The sequence below is a fragment of the Hibiscus syriacus genome, unplaced genomic scaffold, assembly GCF_006381635.1.
Source record: "Hibiscus syriacus cultivar Baekdansim isolate YM2019G1 unplaced genomic scaffold, ASM638163v2 tig00002840_pilon, whole genome shotgun sequence".
Taxonomy (NCBI): Eukaryota; Viridiplantae; Streptophyta; class Magnoliopsida; order Malvales; family Malvaceae; genus Hibiscus; species Hibiscus syriacus.
This window is the reverse complement of record NW_024061947.1, coordinates 8,505,252-8,526,206: the sequence shown is the minus strand read 5'-3', so window position 1 is coordinate 8,526,206 and position 20,955 is coordinate 8,505,252. Positions and strand designations below refer to the sequence as shown.

Here is a 20,955-nt window from a genome sequence, read left to right as displayed (position 1 = left end):
GATGGCGTAGCAGAGAATGCGAAATCTGAATTTGCATCATCATACTCGACCACATTTGATTCTGAGACAGCCTTTCCCCTTTCAGGTTTGCCTTTGTTCTTTAGCCTGGGACATTCTTTCTTCCAGTGCCCTTTTTCTCGACAAAAGGCACATTCATCTTTGCTCAATCTGGACTTTGACTTCGATCTCCCTCTCCTTCCTTTATTCTGACTCTTCGAACGGCCTCTAACAACAAGAGCTTCTGCTTTGATACTTGTGTTTTCTTGTTTGTCTTTCTTTCTCAATTCATAACTATACAAGGCAGCAGTTACTTCACTAAGAGACACATCAACTTTCCCATGAAGTAGAGTAGTTTCAAGATACTCAAACTCATCAGGAAGTGATCCCATCAACATCAAAGCCAGATCTTCGTCTTCAAAAGTCACGTCCATATTCATCAGATCAATCACCAGCTGATTAAAGCTAGTAATGTGATCATTCATAGTGGTACCTGGTACATAGTTGAAGCGGAACAATCTCTTTTTCATGTAGAGCTTGTTCTGACCGCTTTTCTTTAAAAAAATTCTCCTTCAACGCCTTCCACAATTTACTTACAGAAGTTTCCTTAGAAAATGCATACTTCTGCTCTCTACAAAGACACGATCGAATAGTACCACATGTCAATCTATTGATCCTCTTCCATTCTTTCTCCTCAACATCATCTGGTTTCTCTCCTTTAATAGCAATGTCTAGACCCTGCTGAAATAGGGCATCTAGAACCTCACTTTGCCATATGCCGAAATGACCGGTGCCATAAAAAATCTCTACTGCAAATCTAACATTTGTCACAGCTGTTGACGACGATGTGGATGTTTTTGTTGCATCTGTCATTTCTGCTACAAATTCTATTTAATAGCTGTCAATGCGGAATGTCAATTATCCCAAGGAAATTTTTTCTGATGTGGAAGATCAGCCTAAGCCGCAACCACAGAGCATACTAAAATAAACCAAGAGCACTGATACCAATTGTTGTGGAATTCGGATTAATTTCCACCAATAATAACAAATTCACCTTGAAAACTATTATCTAGGTGACTATTGTGAAAACGATTGTACTAAAAATCACACCAAGATAGATTCCCAGGAAAGAGGAGGGGTCACAATGGTCCCTCTTAAAACCCACTTTCCTTAGACATAACTACCAAGACAAGTAATTTTAATAGGACAATAATTAACAACAACTATACCCGACAATAGCTATTAAATAAACATAAAGAAAACACCAAAATTTAACGATGTTAGGCCAAAATTATGCCTACCTCCTCGAACACTACTAAAATAATTTTTTACTAGTAGAGAAAATATTACAAAGAGAGAAAAAGTACAAATAGCCTTTAATAGTGAATAATGCTTATATTTGTGGGATACTTAACTAAGGAGGAGGATGACTTTATTTATAGCAAAAGAATTTCCCCTCCTCCTTATACACAACCAATGTGGGACTTTGCCAAAAAAACCAATGTGGGACTTTGCCAAAAAAACCAACATGACACTCTTCCATGCTTGAAATGCAATGTAGGCACGTCTAAGCCCGGAATTCTCGAACGTGAAATTAAGCTTCACATGCGATTCATAATCATCCGTCAAATCATCAGTTTCGCGAAGATGTAAGAGCTGGCGCCGAGTGATGAGCGCGTCCTCAGAATCGGAACGGGCATGACTGGAAAACGAAAACAAAGACGAACACAAAGGAAGGAGAGAAGCAATAAGGAGAAGCGTTAGGAAGTAGCCCGAGGTCTCCCGAAGGAATGGTAGTGTTTTCATGGCGGTCATTTTAGGTGCCTTGGAGTGAACCAAGGCTGCTCATAAAGAAGAATCGTTTTAGAAAAATTGAAGGACGAGGATGTTTTTATCATTATTATTACAAGAAAGTGAAACAAACCGTTAATTGTTAGAGGGGAATTTGATAGGCACCGCAAAAGTTTCTCATTTGGTGTTTGTTGGTCACCACAAGTTTCCGTTGTCAAGTTCTAACTTTGCTCCACTCCCTCCATATCTCTCATCTTTTCTTTTCTAGCAAATTCTGTGATTGGAAATGCCATGACTTCTGCCTAAATTTGATTCATACACACTTACTAAAAGAAGTTAACCTAACAAATAAACTTCAACATTGTTATTATAGTATATATTTTTTAATAGTACGAAGTAATAATATACTATTTATTTAAAACTTTATTAATCTATTAACAACATACATACACCTTATAAACTCGATTATTAAACTCATAACTTCTAGAAAACAATTTTTTTAACACTTAATGAATTTTATTATATCATATTCTTTTTAATAATTATATCAAGATAAATACATAACATATCTTCTATAAAAAATAATACATAACCTATCAAACACCCCATTTATCAATAAAAAATAAAACTAAATAATTAATCTGATTAAAAAAATATTATAAATTCGGAGGTTTTAATTTAGTTGATGTGGCTACAACGAAATGTAACGCGCGGTAAGATTATTATTTAAGCATATCATAAAAAGGATTTTTAATATTTAATTTAGTAATCGTTTATTCTCTTCTTAAACATATTGGTTTCATTTTAATGTAGCTAGAAACTATTAATTAACTAATAATTTATAATTTTTATGGACTTTACAAAATTTATGTGTCTAAATATATATATATATATATATATATATATATATATATATATATATAAAGTGATTATACGTGTCCAAAGAGAAAGAGAAAGTGAACTCATCAATGAGACAGAACTGCATGAATAGACGTATGATGTGAGTTTATAAAATTTTAGTGGATGAAAACATATTTTTAATAAAAAATATCTAAACTATATAAAAAAATTAAGATTTTCACCGTCCCATTCGCTCCCTCATCTAACTCTATGGTCATCCCTGCAGAGCTGGATTGACGGGGCGAGGGGCAAAATAGTACACTGAGAATGGTGAGGTGGTGGACGAAGGAGAAAGGCACCGAGCATTCACTGCAAGAATGTTGGTATTAACCAGCTCTAATTAACGCGGGAATTGAAAGGCTTGGCCTTTGTATTCTTTTTCTTTTTTCTTAATGACCATCGATTTCTTCTTTGACACCATAAAAGTTGTTAGTACTCTTAGTTTAACAATCTTTGTTTTGGTGTTATTTTGAATGTTTTAGGCAATAAAGTAAAAGTCCTAAAGCTTGATTCATGAAACAAAACATACGCAACTTTTGCTTTCCGCTCCCGTTTGAAACTTTTCTCTTTTTTGCTTTTGTTCCTAGGCTTCTTTGAACTGAACATGCAAAAACTCTGGTTCCCCGTTGAGCTCTGGCACGATTTCGACACGCTGTGAGTGAAAAGAGGCAGACATTCATGCATTTTTCACTATGGAAACCTATATCCCACTGTGCAGCTCTAATGGCTGACAGGAAATCCAAGAGGAGAAATGGTTCTGGTTCGAAAGAAGTGAAGAGAAAGCCTTCTGTGCTTCGCCAATTGCAGGAAACCAAACTCAAGGAAGCTCTCGAAGAAGCATCCGAAGACGGGTCACTAGCTAAATCACACGATATCGACTCCACATCTTTTAACCAAGAAGGAAGCAACAACGGAGGACGATCAAGGTCATCACTGGCCAAGCTTCGTGCCCAAAACGACTTCTTGAATGCCGCTTCCATTGTGGCAGACCGGACCTTTTGCGACCAATACTCCATTCCAGACCTTCATGATGCCTTTTCTAAGTTCCTTGCCGTGTACCCCAAGTTTCAAGCGACCGAGACCATCGATCATCTGAGAGTCGAAGAGTATGGACATTTATCTGAACCTACAGCTAAGGTATGCCTTGATTACTGCGGTTTTGGGCTATTCTCTTTGAATCAAACTCAACATTATTGGGATTCATCATCATTTACTTTGTCTGAAATAACTGCAAATTTGAGCAATCATGCTCTTTTGGAGGCCCTGAGACTGGCACCGTAGAACATGATATAAAGACTAGGATTTGGATCACTTAAACATCCCTGCAAATGAGTATGGCCTTGTTTTCACTGTAAGTAGAGGCTCGGCCTTTAAATTACTCGCTGAAGCTTACCCTTTCGGATCGAATAAAAAGCTTTTGACCATGTTCGATCACGAGAGCCAGTCCGTGATTTGGATGGCCCAATGTGCTAAAGAGAGAGGTTCTAAGGTTTACAATGCTTGGTTTAAATGGCCTTCCTTGAAACTCTGTTCTAAAGAACTGAGAAAGCAGATCTCGAACAAGAAAAAAAGGAAGAAAGACCATTCAAATGGTCTTTTCGTGTTTCCGGTTCAGTCTAGAGTTTCGGGGGCTAAGTATTCGTACCAGTGGATGTCGCTTGCACAACGAAACAATTGGCATGTTTTGCTTGATGCCGGATCATTAGGTCCCAAGGATATGGATTCACTTGGCTTGTCTTTGTTTCGGCCGGATTTTATTATTACATCGTTTTATAGGTTGTTTGGATGTGATCCGACTGGTTTTGGATGTCTTTTAATCAAGAAATCTGTGATGACAAGCCTGAGAAACCAAAGTGGACATACTGGGTCTGGAATGGTGAAGATCATTCCTATATATCCCCAGTACCTGAGTGACTCCATGGATTGGCTTGATGTTTTAGCCGACCTTGAAGACCAAACTGCTAAACATGATGAGGAATCATTGCCAGAGAAAAACAGTGGATCACATATGCCTGCTTTTTCTGGTGTTTTGACTTCCAAGCAGGTCGGGAATGTTTTCGAGATTGAGATGGATCGTTGTAATAGTTCGGACCGTGATGGAGTGAGCACCATTTTCGAGGAAGCAGAGAATTTTTCTGTGGGTGATCTCATGAGAAGTCCGATTTTCAGTGAGGATGAATCATCGGACAATTCGTACTGGATCGATCTCGGTCAGAGTCCATTCGGCTCTGATGATTCAGGCCAACTGAAACCTGAAACAACCTTGCCACCATCATGGCTCTCTAGGAAGATCAGAAACAGTAAGGGGCTGTCTCCAAAATTGACATCAAACATAGGATTGCATGGAGATCCTTGGTTGTCTTTCGACGCAGCCGTGTTGCCAGCATCACATGAGCTGAACCGGTTTAAGGATATTCATGAACAACAACCTGTTCACATGGATCCTGCTTCAGGAGATGATGAAAAGTATGATGGTTTGCGGTGCTTTGGGGAGATTCAAGAAGAATCTGATATCGAAGACGGTGTGCTCGATAACACTCTGGCCTCCGAAAGTGCTGTTAGGAGAGATACAGAGGGCGAGTTCAGACTGCTCGGGAGGAGGGAAGAGAGTAGGTTCGACAACGGAAGGTTCTTCAGTTTGGAAGAGGAAGATCCAGAGGCAAGTACAAGCACACGTCGCAAAGTATCTTTTAGGATGGAAGATCACCGCAGCAATGAAAATCAAAGCCAGTTGGAGACCGGAGGAGTGTCTTTGGCAGCCTTGGTTGATGATGAATCCGGTACCGAAGAAGACTATGATGATGAACAAGAGTACAGACGAAAGGAACCAGAGATAATTTGCCAACATCTTGATCATATAGACATGTTGGGACTCAACAAAACAACCCTTAGATTGCGTTACCTGATCAATTGGCTTGTAACTTCACTGCTTCAACTCCGGCTACCGAGTTCCGATCAAAGTAAGGGACTGCATCTTGTGCAAATATACGGCCCAAAGATCAAATACGAACGAGGTGCAGCGGTAGCCTTTAATGTACGAGACATCAAAGGAGGAAGACTAATTGAACCAGAAGTAGTTCAGCAGTTAGCTGAAAAGAGTGGCATTTCTCTAGGCATTGGTATACTCAGTCACGTACGAGTCATCGGCAATGCAAAGCAACGATATTCCGAACACGGGCATGAAGACTGGGCACTGCATCAACCGATGTCTAATGGTTACCGAGATGGCAAAAACTTATATTTTCGAGTAAAAATCATCACTGCATCACTTGGTTTCCTGACCAACTTTGAAGATGTGTACAAGACATGGGCGTTTATGGCCAAGTTTCTTAATCCATCATTTGTTGAAACCACCATGATATCCGAAGATTCGGAAGCATAGTTCCCGGGGGAGGCTCTTAAAACCGAAAACCCGATGATGGACATTCGGAAACACCTTGCAAATTCCACCATGAATGATATCTTCAACCGAAATTGATGATTAGAGATGATGAAACCAATAGGAAAGGATACAAAAGTATGGTACTGTAACATGTCTTGTTTCTTTTGGTGTTCCCACGGAGAGTAATTCCTTGTGAGAAGATGGATTTCTTTTTATCCATTTTTGTTTGTTATATATATGTTGTATTAAATCATGTTTAAGCATCATGTAAAGTGTTGAACAAAGAAGCAGTTAGCGTTTTTTTGTTATAACTGTTAGTTGTTAAGGGTAGTTGAGAGTGGTTATATTGTTTGTAAAACCCTATATAAGTATGTAAAAGCCTTTGAAGTAAAGCAAGCATTTCAGTTCATCTTTACTTTACGTGTTCATCTTCATAGAAAATTCAACATGGTATCAGTTGCAGAAGGTCCTGTCGGTTGTTAGGTTGTTTTGAGGTTTGGCTTGCCTATGTCTGCGTTTGACCAGTGGAGCTCGTTCAGTGGAGTCATTCTCAAGGAACGGCAAGATGTTCACGAACGAAGAAGGTGAATGTTGTTCTTGACGAGATGAAGTTCTTGCTGTGGAAGCAGCAGGTTCTTCTTACTGTTAGGAGCCATAGATTGGAGTGTTTGTAGACTGGTGCTGTGCAACCTTCACCTCAACAGGTTGTTGATGATAGTGGAGCTCTCTGCCACTCCGTCACCACCTCCGAGTCTAACTTCTCTAAGAGGTGCTTTCTCTATTTCTCCTTTTTTTTTAATTTTTTTATTGTATCATTCAAATGTTCTGAATTCTTAGATCTTAAGATTTGTTTGATTCTTAAGTAATCAGGTATGAGTGAACTCTTTTAAATTAGGGCTAGACTTAAAGGTCAAGGTCGGCGATGGAAAGTTTTAAAGCTACATTTCTATTCGCAGTGGCTGCTTGGGAGCTTTTACCTTTCCCTTGCTTGAGAACTACTGTTGTTTTAATCGTTCCTTGGATGCCCGAGGTCTTGATAATGTAGTTTATACTCCATTGTTGTCCGTTTTCCACTTTCAGAGGGGATATAAATTTAAGGAATATGACGATATAGTACAACCTTTTCAATTGTTAAAAGTTTAAAGTTTGACAATCAATTTTTAAAAAGTTATTTTTAAAGTTTAGTAAATATTTCTTTAAAAATAGTTTTTAAAGTTTTAGTAAATATTTCTTTTAAAAATAGTTTTTCAAAGTTTGGTAAATGTTTCTTTGAAAAATAGTTTTTCAAAGTTTGGTAGATGTTTGTTAAAAAATTGTAATGGGATAATTATTATCAGTCACTGGACTTTAGGGTATTTATAAGATTAATCCTTAACCTTCAACTATAAATACCCTAGCTTATTTAGCTTCAAAATCATTTCTTTCTCCCAATAATAGAGAGTTTTCTTGTGAGTATTGAGTGTTTTGTAAACACCTATAAATTTTCTCTCTTGTAAAAGATCTGCAGTAGTCCAGAGACGTAGGCACAATTGACTAAACTCCGTTATCAATTTTGGGTATTATTTTTTCCGCTTTTATTTTGCATTCTCACTAATCTGGTTATAAGGAAATTACTTGTACTTAGACTTATTTCCCAACAATTGGTAATCAGAGCTTTTGGTTGTAAATTTTATCAATTTTTGCGAGGTTACTATTCATTACTATTCACATGAATAGTGAATTTCGTAAATAGTAAAATTTTGTTGGCGATACGAATTTGTCAACGGAGGTGTTCTAATACACGGCGGTTCGCGAAAATTGTCAGAACGATCCAAAGAAGCCAGATTCGAGTGGGAGCGATGGCTACAGACGAAGGGAATGTGAAAATTGAAAAGTTCGATGGTGCGGACTTTGGCTTTTGGAAGATGCAAATTGAAGATTTTCTGTACCAGAAAAATATATATCAATCTCTATCAGGAAAGCAACCAGAGGGCATGAAGAATGAAGACTGGGCTCTTCTCGACAGACAAGCCATCGAAGTTATCCGACTGACGTTATCCCGCAGTGTTGTTTTCAATATAGCAAAGGAAAAGACCACGGCGGGTCTTATGGCGGCTCTCTCTTGTATGTATGAGAAGTCATCGGCCTCAAACAAAGTTCATTTGATGAGGCGATTGTTCAATTTGCGGATGGAGAAAGGGGCATCAGTGGCTCAACACCTAAATGAACTCAATACAATCACAACCCAGTTGAGTTCCGTGGAAATTGAATTCGATGATGAAGTTCGAGCTTTAATTCTCTTATCATCTCTACCATATAGTTGGAATGCTACTGTTACAGCAGTTAGCAGCTCGTCGAGAAATAGTAAATTAAAATTCGACGATGTTCGGGATCTGGTACCAAGTAAAGAAATTTGACGGAGAGAATCGGGTGAAGCATCAACCTCCTCAGCCTTGCACACGGAGTCCAGAGGGAGAACTTCAGAAAGAAATTCAAATCGTGGCATATCCAAATCCAGAAGGGGAAAATCAAGAACAGTAAAGAAAGATTTTACTTGTTATAACTGCGGCAAGAAGGGTCACTTTAAAAAAGATTGCCGAGCACCGAAGAAAAATATCGGCGTACAGGAATATGCCAACGTGATAGAGGATACAGGTGATGTCATGATTCTAAGCGTCAACAGTCCGATTGAATCATGGATCTTGGATTCAGAAGCATCTTTCCACTCCACCCCATGCCGAGAAATCATGGAGAACTATGTCAGTGGTGCTTTTGGGAAGGTTCATCTAGCTGATGATGAAACCTTGAAGATCGTCGAAAAAGGAGACATCCGATTAAAGTTGCCAAACTAGACCACCTAGACGCTAAAAGGAGTAAGACAAATTCCTAACCTCAAAAGAAATTTGATTTCTGTAGGACAGCTTGATGGAGAAGGATATAACACAACTTTTTCAGGCTGTGAATGGAAGATTACCAAAGGAGCACTCGTCATTGTTCGTGGTAAGAAGACTGATACTCTCTATGTAACCTCAAATTTAGAGAATATCATTGCAGTAGCAGATGCTGATGGAAAATCAAACCTATGGCACCAAAGGCTTGGCCATATGAGCGAGAAAGGGATGAAAACACTTTTGTCAAAAGGGAAGCTATCGGATCTAAAGAGTATAGATGTCGGACTATGCAAGGATTGCATCTTTGGCAAACAAAAGAAAGTCAGCTTTGCAAAGATTGGTAAGATACCCAAGGCTGAAAAGTTAGAGTTGGTTCATAATGATGTATGGGGACTATCTCCAGTTCTATCACTTGCAGACTCATTATATTATGTCACATTCATCGATGATTCTACAAGGAAGGTGTGAGTTTATTTTCTGAAGAAGAAATCAGAAGTCTTTGATACCTTCAGAAAATGGAAGGCCATGGTGGAAAATGAGGCTGGTCTGAAAGTTAAGCGGTTGAGGTCTGATAATGGAAGAGAGTACAGAAATCATAGATTCAGATATTTCTGCGCAAACAATGGGATCAAGATGGATACAACAGTTCCCATGACACCGCAACAGAATGGCATAACAGAGCGCATGAACAGAACTCTGAATGAATGTGCCAGAAGTATGAGGATACATGCCAGATTACCCAAATTTCTATGGGCTGAAGCTATCAACACTGCAACTTACCTGATCAACCGTGGGCCCTCGGTTCCTTTGGATGGCAGAATACCAGAGGAAGTTTGGAGCAAGAAAGAAATAAACCTTTCACACTTAAGAGTATTTGGTTGTATTTCTTATGTACACATAGATTCTACTGAAAGAAGTAAACTTGATGTCAAGTCCAACAAATGCGTCTTTGTTGGTTATAGTGGTGATGAGTTCGGTTACCAGTTTTGGGGCTATGAAAATCGGAAGATCATCAGAAGCAGAGATGTCATTTTAAATGAGAATGTGATGTACAAAGACAGGTCAACCATGGAATCAAGTAGATCCAACACCGAAGCTGAAATAAATGAATTTGTTGAGTTTGAGGAGATTTCTAGAAATGATGTTCAGATCACTCCTGAAGCAGTTCAAGAAGAACCAGTCACACCATAACTGAGACGCTCCTCCAGAATTCCTAAACCAACCCAACAATATTCTCCTTCTTTGCACTACTTGTTGCTGACTGACAATGGTAAACCAGAGTGCTATGATGAAGCAATGCAAGTGAAGGATTCAGTCAAGTGGGAGTCTTCCATGAAAGATGAGATGGACTCGCTTATGTCAAATCAGACGTGGGAATTAACTGAATTACCACCAGGAAATAAAACACTCCATAACAAGTGGATTTACAGGATCAAAGAAGAGAACGATGGGAGAAAATGCTACAAAGCAAGATTGGTTGTCAAAGGCTTTCAGCAAAAAGAAGGTATTGACTACAATGAAATTTTCTCTTCAGTCATGAAGCTATCTACAATTAGACTGGTGTTAAAAATTGTAGCTGCAGAGAATTTACATCTTGAGCAGTTAGATGTGAAGATAGCTTTCCTTCATGGTGATTTGGAGGAAGAAATCTATATGAGGCAACCAGAAGGCTTCATAGAGGCAGACAAGAAAAACCTGGTATACAGGTTGAAGAAGAGCTTGTATGGTTTAAAACAAGCTCCTAGACAGTGGTACAAGAAGTTCGATAGCTTCATGGGTAGCAATGGTTTTACCAGATGTCAAGCAGATCATTGTTGTTACATTAAGAGATTCGACAATAGCTTCATTATTTTATTGTTGTACGTTGATGACATGCTCGTTGCAGGCTCAAACATGCAAAAGATTATAAACTTGAAGCAAAAATTGTCGAAACAGTTTGCTATAAAGGATCTGAGCGCTGTAAAGCATATTCTTGGGATGAGGATCAAGAGAGACACAAAGTCGGGGACTTTGATATTATCAAAGGTTGAGTACATCAACAAAGTACTCTCCAGGTTCAACATGCAAGATGCTAAACCAGTAAGTACACCTTTAGGTGTTCATTTCAGACTCTCCAAAGAACAATCACCAAAGACAGAGGAATAACGTGCACACATGGTGAAGGTACCGTATGCCTCATTAATTGGAAGTCTGATGTATGCCATGGTTTGTACCAGACCAAATATTGCTCAAGCAGTGAGAGCTGTTAGCAGGTATATGAATAATCCGGGCAAGGTACACTGGGAAGCAGTCAAATGGATCCTCAGATATCTGCGGGGTACCACAAACAAAACACTTTGTTTCAAAAGTGGAGATACGATACTGACAGGCTATGTAGATGCTGACTTAGCCGGAAATGTTAACATCAGAAGGAGCACTACAGGGTATGTCTATACTCTAGGAGGAACCGCAGTGAGTTGGGTTTCTCAACTACAGAAGATAATTGCTCTCTCCACAACTAAAGCAGAATATGTCGTTGTTATGGAAGCCAGCAAGGAGATGGTTTGGCTCCAAAGTTTCTTGGAAGAGTTAGGCAAGAAACAAGAAAACAATGTCTTGTATTACGACAGTCAAAGTGCTATACATCTAGCAAAGAATCCGTCTTTTCATTCCCGGACGAAGCACATACAATTGCGATATCATTTTATCCGGTCTCTTTTGGAAGATGGGATTTTAAAACTTGAAAAGATCAGTGGAGCTCAAAATCCGGCAGACATGTTGACAAAGACGGTGACCACGGACAAACTGAAGTTGTGTCAACTTCAGTTGGCATGCTAGAGTAACAAGACTAGAAAAGCTGCTGCATTTATTCAGGTGTGAAGACAGATTAAAATCAGTCTTCAAGTGGGAGATTGTTAAAAGTTCAAAGTTTGGTAAATGTTTCTTTGAAAAATGGTTTTTCAAAGTTTGGTAGATGTTTATTGAAAAATTGTAATAGGATAATTATTATTAGTCACTGGACTTTAGGGTATTTATAAGATTAGTTCTTAACCTTCAACTATAAATACCCTAGCTCATTTAGCTTCAAAATCATCCCAAAATAATTTTTTTCTCCCAATACTAGAGAGCTTTCTTGTGAGTAGTGAGTATTTTGTAAACACCTGTAAATTTTCTCTCTTGTAAAAGATCTGCAGCAGTCCGGAGACGTAGGCACAATTGGCTGAACTCCGTTATCAATTTCGGGTATTATTTTTTTTGCTTTTATTTCGCATTCTCACTAATCTGGTTATAGGGAAATTACTTGTACTCGGGCTTATTTCCCAACAATTTATACTCCATTGTTGTCCGTTTTCCACTTTCAGGGGGGATATAAATTGAATTAATTTAAGGAATATGACGTTTTATTTGCTCTATTTATGAATTGAATAATTTTAAGGAAATGGTTTTATTTATTAGGTCAACTTCATGATTTTAGCTGCTTTGTGATATGTACCATAAAACAAAGAAAGATCAATGGTTAAATTCTTCTACTTTGATCCTTGATTGTCTGATACTCTCTTAGATGTCTTGGGTTCTTTGTTTGAAATAGGGAAGAACAATCTTTTAGTTCTAAAGGTGGAGTTGAGTTTTTGACAATGGTTATTGTTTGGTTTCCAAATACTTCAAATACTTGACTAAGAAGTATTTGAAGAAGCACAATGTCTGGGATTGGCTTCGTGTCATTGCTTCCAACAAGGACTGGAATGTTTATGATCTCCATTACTTCAATATTGCCGAGAAAAAAAATGAAGAAGAAGAAGAATGAAGAATCAGTTCAGCTCATTTTCTTTGTTACCATTCTGGTTTTTTAGTCTCATGCAACGAAGAAGATGAACGATATGAAACGGTATTGGACTGTGCAAGTAGGGGAAGCCAGAGTAAGAGAGAAGAATATTAAAAAGGGGTAAATTACAACTTTGTACCTAAACTATTTTGAATTTAGCCTTAATATAAATATTATATGTGTCAAAATTATTTCTCAAAAAAATGTTTTAATGTCTAAAAACATTTTCGCTAAAAAATGTGTCTAATGTTTTCTCCACTTTTAGATGTCTGAACGTTAACCGTTATTAAAAATCTCCGTTAAATGATGCGTGACACGTTCTGATAATTTTAAAAATTTATTTTAGAAATTAAAAAATTTAAAATATTTTTTAATTAAGAAAACAAATAACCCGTTCTCCCCTACCATCTTCTCCCTTTCTCTTCCATAGTCGTCAGCCAGCTGTGAGTGTCACTGTCATCGTCATCAGCACCAACGTCGACCTCCGATCAAATTTCCGTTGACTTTTCATCGTAATCTGCCATCGTTTTTCGTGGAGAAGAGTTCAAAGGTTCTTTGGATTTTAAGTCATTACCACTATTTTTCGTCTTTCGATTGATCCCTTCATCTGTAAGCCACATTATCACCACTATTCGAACTAACGTGCAATTCAGAACAAAATTCAAGTGGTTTAAGATGGTGGTGGTGGCCGAAGATAACCGACGACGGTTGATAATGAGGGCTGAAATGATAAATTTTAAGGGTTAAAATTAAATCTTTTACTTGCCAAATAGGGTCTGTTGGGATTGTCTCAGGAAAGGCGACTAATATACGGATAATATACGACATTACCGGATGTATTAAAAGATATTTAATAAATTCGGTTTAGAGCTACCTATTATGTTGACAAACTAATAATGTTTTAAGTAGAAAACATGAAAAACTATTAAAAAATTTGGTAACCGGTAAACTTTGGTTATCGGTAAGTATCAATACATATATATAAGTGTCCATACTTATTTCACTGTGGAAAACATTAATTTAAGGTTATTTTTTAGTGAGTTTTAAGATATTAATTTAGTAATTATACACGTCTAATGGTTTATTTTTATGTTGCGGCATATATTATTATTAAATTAAAAATGATAAACATAGATATTACATATTTATTATTATCTTTGGTTAAAATTGTTAAATTTAAATTCTAGATATATTTTATAAAATATCAAAACAATTAAATAATTTTTTGTGTAAATGAAATTATTAAATTAATATTGTAGATGGAAAACATGAAGTACTATTAAAAAATTTTGAAACATAAATTACATAACTTTCAACAAAGTATTGATACATTTTTATAAAAAAGTATCTATACTTTCAACATATCAGGTAAATTTTATCGGTTTTATCATAATGTTACCTGATATGTTGAAAGTATCAATCTTTTTTATAAAAAAGATCAATACTTTACAATATAACATGTACAAATATGATGTAATAGGTAGCGCTTATATAATGTAATAGGTAGCGCTTATATAATGTAATAGGTAATGCTTATATAATAAAATATGTTAATTACTGGAAACATTATCAAGCACAATAACATATTAAGTACCGCTTATATAATGTAATAGGTAGCGCTTATATAATAAAATAGGTTAATTACTGAAAACATTGTCAAGCACAATAACATATTAGGTACCGCTTATATAATGTAATAGGTAGCGCTTATATAATAAAATAGGTTAATTACTGGAAACATTATCAAGCACAATAACATATTAGGTAGCGCTTATATAACGTAATAGGTAGCACTTACATAATAAAATAGGTTAATTATTTAATTTGTTATTACAATATATTAGGTAAACGTCTAAAATATTACAAATGATAACATAACCGATTATTTACTGGAAATATTATCATGTATAATAATGTAAACGGTAAAAAATAGGCGCTACTATTACATTAAACTACCTACCGCGAATGTTGAAAGTATCAATTCTATTTAAATAAGTATCGACACTTTTGGAATTTAAAAGAAAAGCAGTAATAGTGCCTATAAACATCAAATACAATAAAACAATATTATTTATTAACAAAATAATATTATTATTTTTAAAATATTAGAATAATTTATTTAATATTATTTATGTAAATATTATTATTAAAATATTATATCTATAATTTTATAAATAAAAATTATGATTATTATATTTTATTAAAATAAAATTATTATAAATTATATTTTTTATTTTTTATAATAAGAATAATATATCATTAATTATATTATAATGAAAGAATAGTTAAACATATATGTCGATACATTTTCTAAAAGTTTCGACACATATGTTATAATTATAATGTAATAGGTAAATTTACAATGTAACTGGTATACAACAATAACAAAACATGTAAAAATTACCGAAAACATCATTATTTTAACAAAACAGGTAAAACACTACCGTTTTTGTTATTTTTTTATTGGTTTTATTATTGTTGGGCATTTTACTGGAAATGTTACAAAACAATGATGTTTTAGGTAGAAATAATAATTTTAAGTAATTTTTATCGGTTTTGTTATGCCCAACAATAACAAAACCAGTAAAAATAGACTTTTTAATGATAAAATTAGTAAACACAAATTATACAAATTAATTTTAATTTTTTAGTTTGTAAGTTGTCACAATATAACTAATGAAAAAAAGGACACGGTATTTCTTTTTTGATATTAGCTTTCAAATAATATATATATAATATAATATAATATTAAAAAATAATCATAATGAAGTGATGAAAAATAATCATAATTACAATATAATTATAAACATCAAATATAATAAAATAATATTATTTATTAACAAAATAATAATATTATTTATAAAATATTAGAATAATTTATTTAATATTATTTATGTCAATATTATTATTAAAATATTATATCTATAATTTTATAAATAAAAATTATAATTATTATATTTTATTAAAATAAAATTATTATAAATTATATTTATTATTTATTATAATAATAATAATATATAATTATATTATAATGAGAGAATAGTTAAACGTATGTGTCGATACATTTTTTAAAAGTATCGACACATATGTTACATCGAAACCGATAATTATAATGTAATAGGTAAATTTACAATGTAACCAATATAAATATACCGGTTTTATGAGAGAATAAGTCTACATAATGTATCGACACAAATTTAAAAAATGTCGATACATTTTGTCCAGAATAAATGTTAATCGAGGTGCACACATAAAGTTTCGATACATTTATTAAAAGTATCAATACATTTATTAAAAGTATCGATCCCAAAAACATCGAAACTGATAATTATAATGTAATAGGTAAATTTACAATGTACTCGGTAGAAATATATATGTTTTATGATAAAATAGGTCTACATAATGTATCGACACATTTTAAGTTTGTGTCGATACTTTTTTCCAGAATGAATGTCCAACGAGGTGCACACATAAAGTGTCGATACATTTATTAAAAATATCGATCTCAAAAAATCCAAACCGATAATTACAATGTAATAGGTAAATTTACAATATACCCGGTAGAAATATATTAGTTTTATGAGAAAATACGTATACATAATGTATCGACACGTTTTAAGTTTGTGTCGATACTTTTTTCCAGAATGAATGCCCAACGAGGTGCACGCATAAAGTGTCGATACATTTAAAATTGTATCGATCCCAAAAATATCGAAACCGATAATTATAATGTAATAAGTAAATTTGTAATGTTACTGATATAAATATCGATTTTATGATAGAATATGTCAATATAAGCGCTACCTATTACATTATATAAGCGCTGCCTAATATGTTATTGTACTTAATAATATTTTCAGTAATTAACCCATTTTATTATATAAGCGCTACCTATTACATTATATAAACGCTACCTAATATGTTATTGTGTTTGATAATGTTTCTAGTAATTAACCTATTTTATTATTAAGTGCTACCTAATTTGTTATTTTACTTGATAATATTTCCTGTTAAATGATATAACATAATCGGTCACACCATATTTTAGTCGTTTTTAACCGCTGCACAACAGAACTACCTGGGTCTATTTATTTGGGAAAATCTAATTACGAAAACTATTTTCCCTCTTTCCGCCGAATTATCGTGCTTGGTTCCCGTAAAATCATTTGATCAACGTAATTACATTTACGGTCAACGTAAAAGAAGCTCCTTCATTCCTGTAAAACAACTTACCATGAAAAAAACGGGAATTCATTTTACGAACCAACTGCTTGCCCTTCTTTGCCTTTGATCTCCTTCATTCTCCTATCAACTATCACCATCATTCTCCTATCAACTATCACCTCTTATTCTCACCACCAACAATTACTCAGCCCACAACAAAATCAGCAGATTTTGTACCAGCAAAATCAAGTGAGGAGATCTACGATTCCAAGGTAATATTTCGAATCCCTAATGCTCTTCCTCCTCTTTCTAATAAATGATAGCTTCTTCTTCTTCTTTTTCCTTGTTTAGAGCCTTGAGATTATGTAGGTATTCTGGTTTTTTCTAGCTTCATGTCGAAAGCAATCCAGGTTATAGCAGTAGAAAAATACGTGATTTGGGCATAGGGGGTTTGTAATTTTGTTAAAACGATTGAAATTTGTGTTGTTGGTTTTTCAGCCCACTTGTAGCTGCTCCTCTTGTGATTCTCACAGGACTTGGCCTCTATGCAAATGGTTTCCCTCATGTAAGCATTCTGGCATTGCTCTGTAAAACGTGAGTGAATCCCATTTCTTTTTTTAGTAATTGTTTACTTTTTTTTCATATTTCTTCCATTGTTACTGTAGTTGTCCAGATGCATTGAAATCGGACTTCCGGCATTAATAGCAGTGGTTTTCTTATCTCAGGTGACCCATTGTTCTTAATTCTTCACCCTCAAGTTTCTGTGCAAATCATGTGATGGTCTATTATATTTCACCTTCTCCTATGTCTTGTGTTATTAACTGATGTGGTTTATCATTGACGCCTTTGCAGTATGCTCCCCCGTTACTCAAATCCAAGGGAGCGATGCGCCATCGTTTTGCGATCCTTTTCTCGGTTGCGATTATATGGGTTTATGGCGAAATTTTGACAGCAACTGGTGTTTATGATAATAGAGCTCCAAAAACTCAGTTCAGCTGCCGTACCGACCAATCCGGGCTCATCGGTGCTGCACCTTGGTATGCTCCTATGTATCGATAATGTTGACTTGTATTGGCTTGCACAATATTATGATGCTCTCTTTTGTATTCTCATCCCCTGTCATATACATCAGCTATACAATAGGTGCTGCAATTAAAATTTCTTAGTTCAAATAAAATTGTCATTTTCGTTCAGTTTCTTTGGCAGTCTACTGGTACATTTATTGCGGCATCGAGATATGCAAGTGCCACTCCTATGCCACCTTTTGTGCATAGCCGTGGGGTTGGTTGGCTGGTACATATAAGATTATCTTTATCTCTTCTTCTGCATTTCCTAATTCTAGATTCTAATAAGTTCTTGGATTTCTGTGAACTCCAGGGAGTAGGCCTTTTGCCCAATGGTTTATTTGGTACAGGAATTGGCTCCACTGCTTCAGTGTAACTATCATTTACTTTCGAAATTCATTAATAATTACATTTGTTAAAGCATTATTTGATGATGATGTCTCCTGCAATTCAGTGAAAATGCAGGTCTTTTGGGATTAACAAGAGTCGGAAGTCGGAGAGTCATTCATCTATCGGCATTATTCATGCTTTTCTTTTCCGTATTCGATACGGTAATCCTGTATATTCTAACATGAACAATAACTCAAAACAAAACTTATGAGTATTTTTGGGGTATTATTACATGTAGATTGATCTGATTTTGTCACGGTGTGATGCTTATGGACAGGGAAATTCGGGGCTGTTATGGCTTCAGTACCATTGCCAATTGTTGCTGCTCTGCACAGTGTCCTCTTTGCCTATGTTGGTATGTATCTTCTTTATGAACTCATTAACCAACAATAATGTGAGTTAACCCGGTTTTTGGAACACTGTGATTGACCGCAGCTTCAGCCGGGCTCGGTCTTCTTCAGTTTTGCAACCTAAACAGCTTCAGAACCAAGTTCATACTGGGATTTTCTCTCTTTTTGGGCCTCTCAATGCCTCGATATTTCAATGACTATGTACTAGTATCCGGTCATGGTCCAGTTCACACTCCTACATGGGTGAGTCAATTCATTTCGCATGCTTAACACATCAGTCTCTATCGTTATTCGTCTTGCTTAACACGATTTCGTTAACAGTTGCAGTTCAACAATGTGATGCAAGTAATGTTTTCATCGTCAGCAACGTTGGCCATTGTCGTGGCTTTTTTCTTGGACTGCACACTTGGTTGCGGGGACACATCGGTTGAGCGAGATAACGGCAGCCAATGGTGCGAAAAGTTCAGGAACTTCAATGCCGATTCGAGGACTGAATGCTTCTATGCCCTGCCTGGAAAACTCAGTAGGATCTTTCCTTCTTACTAAACATGTAACACCATTGATAGTTAGTGATCATCTAAGGTAATTAAATTAGTGAAGCACATAGTGTTTGAGTTTAGGACAACAATTTGGTTAAAGCTTATGGCTAACTGTCTCCCTTCATACTAAGAATTTGGCATTGCAGTTTGTAGTGGATTCTGTCTTCAAAGAATCATTCTTAAATTTGGCATTACAGTTTGTAGTGAAGCACATAGTGTTTGAGTTTAGGACAACAATTTGGTTAAAGCTTATGGCTAACCGTACTTCAGAGATAAGTATTAATGTTTGTTTTCTTGGCAAAAAAAAAAAAACCCAAAACATAGGAAAATTTGGGTTCAAAAGTTTCCTCAAAGTTAGGATGTGAACTTTTAATGTGGAGTATTACTGTTTATGACTTAGATAATATTTAAACTTTAATGTGTTGTAGTACTAATTATAGACTTTAATCATATGTTGGTTTGATCTATTGTAGCACTAATTATGAATTCGACAATATCTTTGTATTATTATGGTTGGATAATATCGCTTTCTTAATGTGATGTAGTTTTAATTAAATACTTTGAAAATATTATTATTATTTCTAATGTGATGTACTATTGTTGTTTTAATAATGATGTAATTTTAATTATTTACTTTGATAATATATTTTTAATACATTATCAAGATTATATCAATTAAACTTACATATAATATTAATTATGAGTTAAAATTTAATTATCAAAATGCTACTAGATAAAGTATCATGAATACTTCAAACCTAAAATTGTATATTTATAACACAATCAACATAAATTATTATATTATCTATAAATTTAATTTCATGTACTTATACAAATAAAACATTTCATTTCAAAATTTTATAAAATACATTTTATAAAAATAACTTAAAAAAATTTAAAATGTAAATAATAAGAAAAATATAAAAATATATACATTTAAAAAAATAGATTTCCTAAATTATTTTCAATAAAACTAACCAAACAGTGTAAAACATTTTACAATGCAACATCTAAACAATGTAAACTGTTTTTTAAAAAATGTTTTCCAAAAATATAATTCATATTTTAAAATTTAATTTTAAAAAAACCAATTACAACCAAATAAACAAACTCATAATTAAACTAATGAAAGTTAACTTCTGAATAATTATATATTAATTAAAACTAAATGAAAATAATCATATATTATTTTTTTTAATTAATTGGATTATATATTTTAAAAACCAAATGTAAACCGCTATCCATGTAGTTAAGAGAGAGAGAGAGAGAGAGAAAGCAATGTACCAAACACAATTTGGTTTATGGAAACCAGACCAGACAGCGCAGTACCCGAAGCTGAGACGTGGGAAGTGATAACTGTGTGTTGCCAAGTGTGTTCAACATTGAACACATGTTTTGTTTTCCGAGTCAAAACCATAAAAGCTCTTCATTTAATGATACGTTTGGTTCACAGAATGTAAGATTATTAGTGTGAATAAAAGATTATCAGAGAATAAGATTACTTAGAATATTATATTTTGTGTTTGGTTGATTTAGCATGAATATAATATTACCGTATTTGGTTAAAGAAATAAAATATTATTAGAATATATATTTGACCAAATTATCATTATTATCTTTGTTTTGAAAATCGGACCGGACCGGCCGGTTCAACCGAGAACCGTTGCTTAGTCCGGTTCAATTTAAACCGATTGAACCGCTATTAG

At 34.7% G+C, this 20,955-nt stretch overlaps 2 pseudogenes; both read left to right on the top strand.

Annotated features, from left to right (window-relative positions):
- The first annotated feature begins 3,290 nt into the window (after positions 1 to 3,290).
- On the top strand, positions 3,291 to 6,299 carry LOC120156587 (annotated as a pseudogene).
- A 218-nt stretch (positions 6,300 to 6,517) lies between these two features.
- Positions 6,518 to 19,459, top strand: LOC120152397 (annotated as a pseudogene).
- The last annotated feature ends 1,496 nt before the right edge of the window (positions 19,460 to 20,955 follow it).